This window comes from Saimiri boliviensis, chromosome 12 (assembly GCF_048565385.1).
Source record: "Saimiri boliviensis isolate mSaiBol1 chromosome 12, mSaiBol1.pri, whole genome shotgun sequence".
Classification (NCBI taxonomy): domain Eukaryota; kingdom Metazoa; phylum Chordata; class Mammalia; order Primates; family Cebidae; genus Saimiri; species Saimiri boliviensis.
In genome coordinates, this window is record NC_133460.1 from 44,323,625 (window position 1) to 44,335,457 (window position 11,833).

Sequence of the window (11,833 nt, forward strand, 5' to 3'; positions counted from 1 at the left end):
TTCAGTAGTTTCCATTCTTTTTCCTACTCCTCTAATTATATTTACTCATCGTATTTTTAAATAAAATGTAAAATAATATGAGCACCCTGAAAACCGATTCAAGTCACAAACTGCTCCTTTTCTTCTAAAGGCAAACACTATCCTCAATTTAAAGGTAATAACTGCTCACTTTCTTTGTAGTATTACTACCTAAAGCATGATAACTCAATGGAATCATTCCGTTTGTCTATTTTTGAGCATTATTTAAATGGAATAATACATTATACATAAATGTGTCTCTGAATTCTCTTGCTCAATATTGTACCTGTGAGATCAATTGAAATTAGTGTGTGCAGTTGTGGTTCCATTTTCTTGTGATTGTTGTAAAGCATTTCAGTTGATGAATATACCCACAATTTATACATCAATTTTGTTTTTAATGGACATTTGGATAGTTTCCAGTTTAGGGCTTTTCATGATGAATGCTGTGAATATTCTTATGCCATGTTTTTGAGTTCACATATAAATACGTTACTGTTGTCTATATACCTATGAGGAAATAGTTGGGCTTTTCATATCTTTAAATTACTAGATAATATCACATTGCTTTCCAAAGCAATTGTATAAATCTATATTCCCTAAAAGGAGTAGTGTGAGTTTTTCTACACTTATACAAACACCTAGAATTTAGTTTTATTTTCTCTTTTGAGTGTAACTTATTGAAACTTTAGTATGCTTTTCCTTGATGACTAATGAAATTGAACAACTTTTTTCAGTTGTTTTACTATACAAGCCAATTTCTTCTTTATTCACATTTTTTACCTTTTTGTGTGTGTTATTTTTCTATTGATTTGTAATCTTTAGATTTTATGATTATGTGTCTTTATATATTTCAAATACAGTTTCAGACTTGAACTTACTTTATGATCAAATTTTTATGACCAAAACTTACGTTTAAACTTTATGATCAGGCTGGGCACAATGGCTCACTATTGCAATCCCAGCACTTTGGGAGGCTGAGGAGGGTGGATCTCTTGAGGTCAGGAGTTCGAGACCAGCCTGGCCAACATGGTGAAACTCCATCTTTACTAGAAATACAAAAAATTAGCCATTTGTGGTGGCAGGCGTCTATAATCCCAGCTACTATGGAGGTTGAGGCAGGAGAATCACTTGAACCTGGGAGGCAGAGGTTGCAGTGAGCTGAGATCATGCCATTTCACTTCACCCTGGGCAACAAGAGTGAAAGTCCATCTCAAGAAAAAAATTTTTTAAAAAAGAACTAAATTTCATGATCATTGCGTTTGTGTTCTGTTGAAAATGTTTGGCCTGGCATCTGGGGATGCTGTCAGCTCTTGGTGTCTGGCCCAGCTTCCTTAAAAATATCTACTGTTCACAAAACCCTGTGCAAGCTCAGCTTGGAGGGAGATCACTCTACACCCCCAAGTACATATGGGTCAGTCAAAGCCTACACCAACTTTGATGCTTAGCAGGACGCTTTGAACATTGAAATGGCCATCAAGACCAAAAGTGTGGATGAGGTCACCATTGTTAACGTTTTGACCACCCGCAGCAATGCTCAGAGACAGCATATTGCCTTCCACCTACCAAAGAAGGACCAAAAAGGAACTTGCATCAGCACCAAAGTCAGCCACATGGAGATGGTGATTTGGGGCCTATTGAAGATACCTATTCAGTATGATGCTTTTGAGCTACAAGCTTCCATGAAGGGGCTGGGAACCCATGAGGACTCCCTCATTGAGATGATCTGCTCAAGAACCCATCAGGAACTCCAGGAAATTAACAGAATCTATAAGGAAATGTACAAGACTGATCTGGAGAAGGACATTATTTTGGACACATCTGGTGACTTCCACAAGCTGATGGTTGCCCTGGCAAAGGGTAAAAGAGCAGAGGATGACTCTATCATTGATTATCAACTGATTGACCAAGATGCCTGGGATCTCTGTGATGCTGGAGTGAAGAGAAGAGGGACTGATGTTCCCAAGTGGATCAGCATTATGACTGCGTGGAGCATTTTCCACCTCCAGAAAGTATTTAGTACTATATACAAGAGCTACAGCCCTTATGACGTGTTGGAGAGCATCAAGAAAGAGGTTAAAGGAAACCTGGAAAATGCTTTCCTGAACCTGGTCCAGTGCATTCAGAACAAACGCCTGTATTATTGCTGACTGGCTGTATGACTCTGTGAAGGGAAAGGGGACTCAAGATAAAGTCCTGAACAGAATCATGGTTTCCTGTGGTGAAGTGGACATGTTGAAAATTAGGTCTGAATTCAAGAGAAAATATAAGTCCTTGTGCTATTACGTCCAGCAAGACAGTAAGGGCGGCTACCAGAAAGTGTTGCTGTACCTGTGTAGTGGAGATGACTGAAGCCTAACACAGTGTGAGTGTCCAGAAATGGTGCTCCCCATGCTTCCAGCTAACAGATCTAGAAAACCAATTGGGACTAACAGTTCCTGTGGCTGTCCCTGTAAGGATGATGTTAGCATTGCCCCAACCTTATTTTAGTTGCCTAAAGATTGCCAAGCTTTCCTGTCTAGTCTCTCCTGTAAGGCAAAGAAATGAACATTCTGAGGAGTTGGAAGTGAAGGCTGTAATGTGAAACATTTTGCCTCCTGTGTACTGTGTCATAAACAGATGAATAAATTGAATTTGTACTTAGAAACGAATAAAAAAGAAAATATTTATATTCCTTGAAGTTATGAATATATTTATCTATATTCTTTTAGATCCTCTAGCATTTTGGTTTTTGTATTTTATTCTACATTGACATGACTCACATTTGAGTCATTTTTTTAAAAATAATAAGCCTATCTAATTTTCTCATTTACTTAAATGATTGTATGTCCCCACTTCTCTGAAGTGCCCATATTGTGTTAAATCAGGTGTCTATAAATTCATGGTGTTTTTTTGGTATATGAATTCAATTCTATTGGATAATTTGTCCTTTCAATACTGCCATGCTATACTAAATATGGTAACTTTATATTACAAAATTGTATCTGTAGAACAGGTCATGCCACGTTGTTATTCTTCAAGGAAATCTTGGCAAATTCTATCCTTTTAATGTTCAAAAGTAAATGAGCTTGACTAGGATTTACAAATCTATCATCATTTTGAATAATCAATATGGATAAAATTGTCATGCTTACAAATGAATCTTATAATCCTGATAACACAACTCTATTAATTTAGATATTTTTTAATTTCTCTAGTGATATTTTGTAGTTGGTCCAAATAGGTTGTTTGTTATATTTGTTTCATATATTGGTAGATCTCTTATATTTTAATAACATTTTAAATTGCATTTTTAATATGTAATTGTTAATTATTTCAATAGACTAATACATGTCTATTTACTCTTGTTCATTACCTTATAAAAAGTTATAGAAATTTGAAAATTACATAAGTATTCTTTCAGATTGTATCCACAATTATATTATTTTACAAAAATGAAATTGTATTTCTTTCCTGTAAATATGTATACCTTTTTTTCTCTTGACTTACTTAAATACCTAGAACCTCTAGCATTATATAGAATGTATAATACAAAAAAACTGGCACGGTACCGAAGGTCCACCTCTGTCAGTACAGGCCCTTAGAACTGTAAGTTTGCATTAATACCAATTTACGTGTTGTTGCATTTCTCTAAATTCCATGTGGAAGAGCAAATGAAAATATGTAATTGAACCCAGGTAGAGGATTTACAGAAAAGGGTCAATGAATTAAGGATTCTGGCAAGGGAGTGCTTTGGGTGGTCACTCAAGGAATGCTGGCTTCATAGGAAAGTAAGTGTTCTCTTTGTAAAGAACATCAGCTTACTCCAGGTAAAAGACTCAGAGGAGGTCTTGATGGTGATGAACGGTTTGTTGTTAGTTTTAGAGTAAGAATTTTTGAAGAAGATTGGCTCTGTTCAGAAAAAATGTTATTGGAGTATATTGCGTTTATGAAGTAGAAGACTTCTGAATAATTTATGGTTTATATAAAATCTTTTGAATTTTAATGAGTCAAATTCTAGTTTCTTGCATGCTAGAATTACTTAGTTTCTAAGCAATTGAGTCAATAATGATTTTAGAATCCAATCTCCATTATTAAGGCAAATAATAAGAAAGAATAACTTGGTGTAGCCCAATCTTTCTACAAGTGGAAAAGCCAAATAACATTTAAAACAAAGCAGAACAAAACAAAAGTTATTTAAAGGCAATAGAAAAGTAATACAGGGATAATATGAGAGACCAAGATTACAGAGTCATGTATCTTGGAAAGATGAAGTTATAGCTAGTTACATTTTTTCATGGAACATGCAAACACTTGTTACAAGATAATGGACTATGATTTCAGGCAAAGAGCTTAGCTGGAAGGCCACAAAGGTAGGTAGGAAGCAGGAAAACTAAAAGAATAAAAAATTGGATTCTTACAAAGGTCGGAGCAGAGAACAGAGCTCATGCAGTTCTGGTTGCTATACTGCATGATAAAAATCCTCAAAACTTAACACCATCAAACAATGAACGCTTTTATTTTGCTCATAATATTAAATGTTTGGAATTCAAGAAAGCTTGAGCTGGGCAGCCTAAAGTGTCTCACATAGTTGCAGTCAGTTGTCAGCTGGACTACAGTTATCTGATACTTGGAGTTAAATATGCAGCTAATATGGCTCATTCGCATGGCCATTAATGCTAGGGCTTGCCAAGGATTTCAGCTTAACCTGGTGACCAAAGAGCCTACACAAGTCCTCTCCTTCATAGCAGCCTCTTCTACCTCTCACTATTCAAATATTTTACATGATGGCTGGCTTCCTAGGAGAACCAAACTAAAGTTCTGCAATATGTCACAAAAGTCAGTGAGCTCCTGGAAGGTAAAAGCTTTTTTTTTTTTTTTTTTTTTTTTTAATAAGACTCTTAATCCTCTATTACCTTCTTCCAAGTCTTCAACATCGGTTTCCAACTGTTTTTGACATTCTTGTACACAAACCAGTAATAATAATGATAATAATAGTAGTACTACTGGTAGGAATAATAATAGCTTAAAAAAAAAAGAACATGATTTAGATGCTATTATGAGCACTTTATTATCTTCATTAATCTTCACCACAATCCTATTAGGTAGGAATGATTGTTATCCCTCTTTCACAGTTGAGAAAACTGAGTTACACAGAGGTTAAACAATTTACCAAAAATCACAAAGCTAGTAACTTGCCAAGTCTGGACTGGAATATGGGAATCTGACTGCAGCCTCCATGCTCTTTCACATTATGCTATACTCATACACACTTTGGACTCATTAGGTCAGTTTGAAAACCAGATGCTGATGGGCATTAGGAGCTAGTCAGAGAGGGTTTTATTTTGCTTGATTTCCAAATAGTAGTCTGATGAGGAACTATTTAAATGATTTTTAGGGATTTTACTGAGAGTAAAGAATGGAGCCAGGATTGAAACATGGGTTTTCATACAGGGACTAGAGCACTCTCTGTGAACCATATCATGAGTCTAGAAAAATTATTTCATGCTACTAAAACAAGTTTGGTGACTTTGAAAACTTTACTCTAAAATCTGCTCTTGAGGGGATAAAGGTATTCCTGCCCTAATCTCACACCAATGTGCACTTCCCATACCATCCAAAAAAAGCTGAAACTCCTTCAAGTTATTTGCGTCATAAAAGCAAACAGACTTTGCTTGTTTCTCTTCTGATCTTCATCTCAAATCTTCTTCTCTTGGTGTATGCTTGTGATGTAAATTATAAATTATAAATTTAAGTTACAAATTATAAACTCAAGAAAGCTTAACTGACTTGTTAGAAAGGCTATTGAAGCTGGGACACTGTCCCCTTGAGCTACTTCATGCATGATGTTCTGCTGGAGTGCACCCCATGTATCTGTCTTTTTCTCTCTCAGGGAGTGGTAATGAATTTAATGATCATTTCTGTACTGAGGTAAAAACTATCTGCTTATTACAGCAGTGAGGGGACCCCCCCCATGGGTGCAGTGAATTCACTTACATCATACATTTTTCTGGGTGTAGCAGAACTTGTTCAGAGTGGATGCTCTTAGTACATGCAGCATGAGTGATAGTTTTATGCTCAGCCTTTGCAGGTCTACAAAATCATATAAATAAATAATTCTATTAACTGCCAGGACTCCCTTGAAAAATCACTGGGTGTGGTTCTATGTGTCTTTACAAATTTCTCCATGACTATATAAGAAGTGATATATGCTGGAACAACTTAAGAAAAAGGTAAATAACTCTAATTTGCTTTTTTGTGGTTTGATTTTTTTTTTGTCCTCTTCTTCCCGCTCTTCTTCTTTCCCCCTTCTTTTTCTATAATTTGCTACTGTTGAAACGTAATACAGAAAGGTAGTACTACATCTTTAGAACATGAAGCAAGGAAGTGAAGATACCTTTGCTGATCAAAAACTAATCATAAGAAAAATGATTAAGAAATAGAACTAAAGAAAAATAAACAATGAAGGTCTTAAAATAGAAACAGAAAGCTCACTTTGTAGACTTCAGCATTTTATGGTTGTTACACAGCTTACAGGTAAAATTAATTTTCTGGAACGTGGCTCATTAACATTTTTATTGTTTGCCATATTTTAAAATAATATTGTTATGTACCATTGGATAAAACTAATAGTGCATTAAAATGGTCTCACCTTAAATCAGAGACAGTTTGCTGTAACTAGAATTTCCAATTCTCTAATGACTTTTTTCTCTGCTATGAAAAGAAAAAGCTTCTATATTAAAATGGTGTACAGGGGCAAAAAGAAATTTATGATCTAAACTTGCTGCAAATCATTTGTATTGATCTGTTTTGTTTCCATTCTGCTGAAGCTAATGGAATTCATTTGTCACCTGACTTGTCCCAGCTGATTTGAAAAAAAAAAAAAAACAACAAAAAACACTGGACCATTTATCAGGCAGCTGAAGGTCTGATACAAGTGTGCTTACGTCTGCAATCGCCAACATACATTCAGTTTCTAGGCAAGTAGTGAATATTAGGCTATATTGGTCATAGGCTTAAACAGATAAATTAAATATGAATATATACATAATACATTGTAATAAAACAGTAAACAGGAAACTTAGCCAGTAGAATACTCTACTTACAAGTAATCGTGTAACAGTTTTTATTTTGTAAGGACTAACATTAAAATATAATTATTTAATATTAACTATGGTAATAACATATACTGGAAATAAAAGTTAAAACATCATTACAACAATGCAGTAAAGTCAATAAACAAGCTTCTTTTCTGACACATACATTCTTTTGAGGTTGACTTTTAGCTTTGAAGAACATTTTTGGTGAGTCAAACATTTAATCCATGTAATTTTATAAATGATAATTTATTTTAAATTTACTTATATAAAAATAAAACGTGTTTTTCTCTGCTGTATTTATGCAAGAGATTTTTAAGAGTTGCTCTTGAAAAGCCAATTACGTTTTATGTAATTTTCAATATCATAAACACACTACCCCATACATCCCAACCCGCATATGTACTCCACATACAGCTGAAGATGAAAAGAAAATATCTCTCACAAACCTCTGGTGATGTTCTTTTAGGCTATTAAAGAATAAAAATCTTTGTAAGAATAATTTATTCAAACTTTGTCATTATGGTATTTTATGTTAATAATTGATCTCACATTAAGACAAATTTACCCATGAGTTAAACTCATATATAAAACAACACGATAAAGCTCAGTAAAGAGTGAACTACTTTCCAGAGTTGCACTGTATCTTTAATATATGTAATGAGCATTCATTTTTATTTATTTTTTAATATGCTATTTTTTTTCTGTATCTCCTGCATTCCTTCTCTGGTAGTTGTACAATATCAACTTGAACAGAGTTTCAGAATTTGCATTTAAGTACTAAAATTGAAGAGGAGAATATGGCTCTTTCATTAATTCTTCATTTAGCAAGTATTTATCAAATATTCTAGGAACTGGAAACTCTGATAGAATCTGGGGATACAATGGTGTGAAAAAAGAGAATATATTTGTGTTCTTTTAGAACGTAAATTGGAACTGTGTAAGAGGATATAATTCATTTCATAGTGTGTTCTTGTTTGACGAAAAATTCATGATATAAAGTTATTTGATAAAATATAGGAACATGTGCACTAACTCAGGCTATTCTTGAAATTTATTTCCTTTAGTCATCCAATTATTAAATAGTGTATTTTAATCAAAATTTTTGTGTGGGCTAATTACAATTTTCTGAACATCTAGAAAATTATGAGATATGAAGGACAAGTGTTTTAAGTTTTTCATATTTTTAAAATATCTGTCAGATATTAACTTTATATTTGTTGAATACGTGAGTGAGTTAATTACTAAATGCTGTCATCTCTCCCCTCATGGTTTAGTATTTTCTTTGTACTCTAAAATTAGAGGGGGCTAAAAATATCAGTGATATTTATAAATTTGACACGTCAGCTGTGCTAAGTAAAATTTAAGGATTCTTATTTATTATTTGATGTCACTTGGGTACTAACCTCCTGTTAGTCATCATCATCATGTGGTTTAAACTGTAGACATCAGATCAAAATTACCGGTGTCTTGATGTAATTCATTCATTCAACAAATTGGTCACTTCCATCACTTGAACAGGGATGGGGATACAAAGGAAAATTATAGTTCCCCAGCCTCAGGAATTAACTTTACTGGAAGAGATAGTCATGTATGTATATATATATATATGTACATATATATGTATATATATGTATGTATGTATATATATTTATACATATGTATGATTTAGCTGAATATATGATCTAATAAAGTTACAGACAATTTTTGAGTATAAAAAACAGAGCAAATAACTGTTTATAAAACTCTGGAAAATCTTCACATAGAGTAAAAGAGAGAAGCACTCAGAAAAAAGGCATTGAAGCTTACAGAGACATGGAAGGCCATGAGGCATTTGAGGTCGATGTGAAAAATTCAACATGGATGAAGATGTATTCTGTGACCAGCTAGGAAAGATACTTTCTTTATCTACATTAAAAAAGCAAAACAAAACCTCGCTTTTTTTTTAAATCAGAGGAATAGGAGGTCAATTTAGGTTTGGAAGGAGGGGAGAAAAGTACTTTTTTAAAAATAAAAGATTGTATGCTTAAATCATGAGCAAATCATTTAGAAAATAGAGAAAAATGGAAAATAAAGATAAGTATATGGATTCTACTATCAACCTACAACCTGAAGATACTCTGTGCTAACATTTCAGGTATATTGCATAATATGTTTCTAATAATCAAGTGGATATTGCAATATGGAATCATACTATACATGCTGTTTCGCATCTGTGTCTGCAATTGATGATGTAGCTCTATATTGACAGGAAAATCTATCTTAAATGCTGATAATTGTTAAATTTGAAAAGTAGTTTCTACATGTTAAATGTTAAATGAATAGGGAATATAATCCCAGTAAGATAATAAAACACACTTTACTCTTTACAGAAATAATCTCCGGAATGAATCAGAGGTGTGAACAACAACACAGGGAAAAGCTCTATAGTTTCTTAGAAAAATACATAGGAGCCCTTTATTTTGTATATAATGTCCTTGAGTGGAAACAACTTCCAAGTATTACATACAAAACTGAGAAATCAGAAAATAAAATATTGATTAATTTGTTTATATCTTTAAAAAAATAGGAATGCACTGCAACCACACAAGCAAAACAAAATGAAGTCTTGAAAGTAATTGTAACACCAACCAAAAATATGTAACTAATATACTCAATGTAACATTCCTTTAAATAATTTTATCTAGGAAAAGTCTGCAGATCATAGATACATAGATTGATAACCTATCACAAATGTAACTCCTTGTAAATGGTCACTCAGCTCAAGGAATAGAATGTCACCAGTTTTCTAGAGGATTCCTTTGTACCCCTTTCCTGATGCTACTTTTTCCCAAGAGTAACTACTATTGTAATATCTTTAGTGTAAATTATTTTCATCCAGTTGTTCTTTATCTAAAAAGAATCACAAGTATGAGTATTTTTTTGTATAACTTCTACTCTATATATGTGATATTTAACCATATTGTTTATGTGGCTATCGATTGTTTATTATTCCTACTGAATGGTATTTCCTTGGGGCCTACCCCACAATATATTCATTCTCTTGATATTTATTACTCTCCTTCTACCTATTGTTTTCATGCTGTATTTTTCTGTTCACTAGATGACACTATTTCTCAGATGCCTTTAGCTGCTCTTAAGTTTGCTGCCTAGAATTTCTTTCCCTTTGCTTGCACATCTCCCAGCATTAATTTTGTCTCCTGTAGAAAGTACACGCTTCCTTATTCTGGTGTTTCTTTCTGTTAGCTGTGTCATAGAGTACAGTGACTTAAGCTCTTAGAAATGAACACCAGCCTTGGAGATTTAACATAGTCTTTTAGTCATCAAGCATTTAGAAATAGGGAATGTCGAAACTATGTTGATGTGAGTTCAAATAAAATGTTTACTGTGTCAGTAAACACTACTTCCTTGCAACACCTAGGTCCTCCTACTGATTCCAGGCTACCTCTCCTGATTGAGTAACTGTTCTAACTCACACAGAACTTTCTTGTAGCATATTCTACCTCCAAGCCACCCCCAGATACCTTTTTATTCTGTATTTTTACCAGGACAGGATAAGAAAGAAAGGATTTGGGCTGCAAACATTTTCAAGGACTTTCCAAAATAGGTGTTTTTTCATTGGAACTGGTAGAAGAATGAAGTAGCTATTTCCTATTTGCTGTGCTCTTGAGGAACACATCATAAATAGAAACAGTGAAGGGAAAAAATTCTGCTTCAGCAGTGTTCAAGAAATTGTTTAAGTTGTACTAGAGCTTTGTGTGAGGATGAGTTGTCTTCAGTGTTATAAAAGTTCTAGAAGTCTCATTTAAAAGTTTATATCTGTGTAGAAGTATTTTAGTTATCCCTTTTAAAAAGTGGTAATGCTCCCAATTTTGTGCTGATTCTCCAAGGAGACTCATTGTTTCATTTTGTAATCCATGAAGCCTTCTAATTATATTGGAGACCCCAGATATATTGTACATTCTTGTAGTAACATTTTGAGGCCTACGTAACTCATTTATTTTGTCACTTGTATTACGTATTTGGTTTAGAAGGGAAACTAGTTTTTTGTTTTTTTTTTAAGCAAATTTGTGCAAAAGTGGACACAACTAGCATAAAAGAGGATGCTGCTAATAAAAAACACAGTAGGTAGTAATTATTCTATGATGATTTTTGACATTAAATTTGTTTTTCTTAGAAAACACTAGGCCTTTTATTCTACCTAGTAATTTTGTGTGAACATTTGCTTTAAAAGTATTGGGGCTGGGCATGGTGGCTCACACCTGTAATCCCAGCACTTTGGGAGGCCAAGGCAGGTGGATTACCTGAGATTAGGAGTTTGAGACCAGCCTGGCCAACATGGTGAAACCCTGTCTCTACTTAAAAAATAAAAATTAGCTAGGTGTGGTTGTGGGCACCTGTAATCCCAGCTACTCAGGAGGCTAAGGCAGGAGAATAGTTTCAACCCATGAGGCGGAGGTTGCAGTGAGCCAAGATTGTGCCATTGCACTCCAGCCTAGGAAATAGAGCGAAACATGGTCTTGGGAGAAAAAAAAATCTATTGATTTTTTTTTTTCCCCCAGCAGAGTCCTTATCTGCAATCAGTTTTGAGGATTTTTGAAGAAAATACGAAATCCAGCTCATGTTTTTTTCTATTAATGTATTCCGCTGCCCCCCTCCGCCCCCCCACCCCCCACCCTGGGATGTTGTGATTATAATATCTTTCAATTTTCAGTGGACAACAACCTTTAAAGTACTGC

General features: G+C 34.1%; 1 pseudogene; it reads left to right on the forward strand.

Moving 5' to 3' along the window:
- The first annotated feature begins 1,286 nt into the window (after positions 1 to 1,286).
- On the forward strand, positions 1,287 to 2,681 carry LOC101046116 (annexin A2 pseudogene; annotated as a pseudogene).
- The last annotated feature ends 9,152 nt before the right edge of the window (positions 2,682 to 11,833 follow it).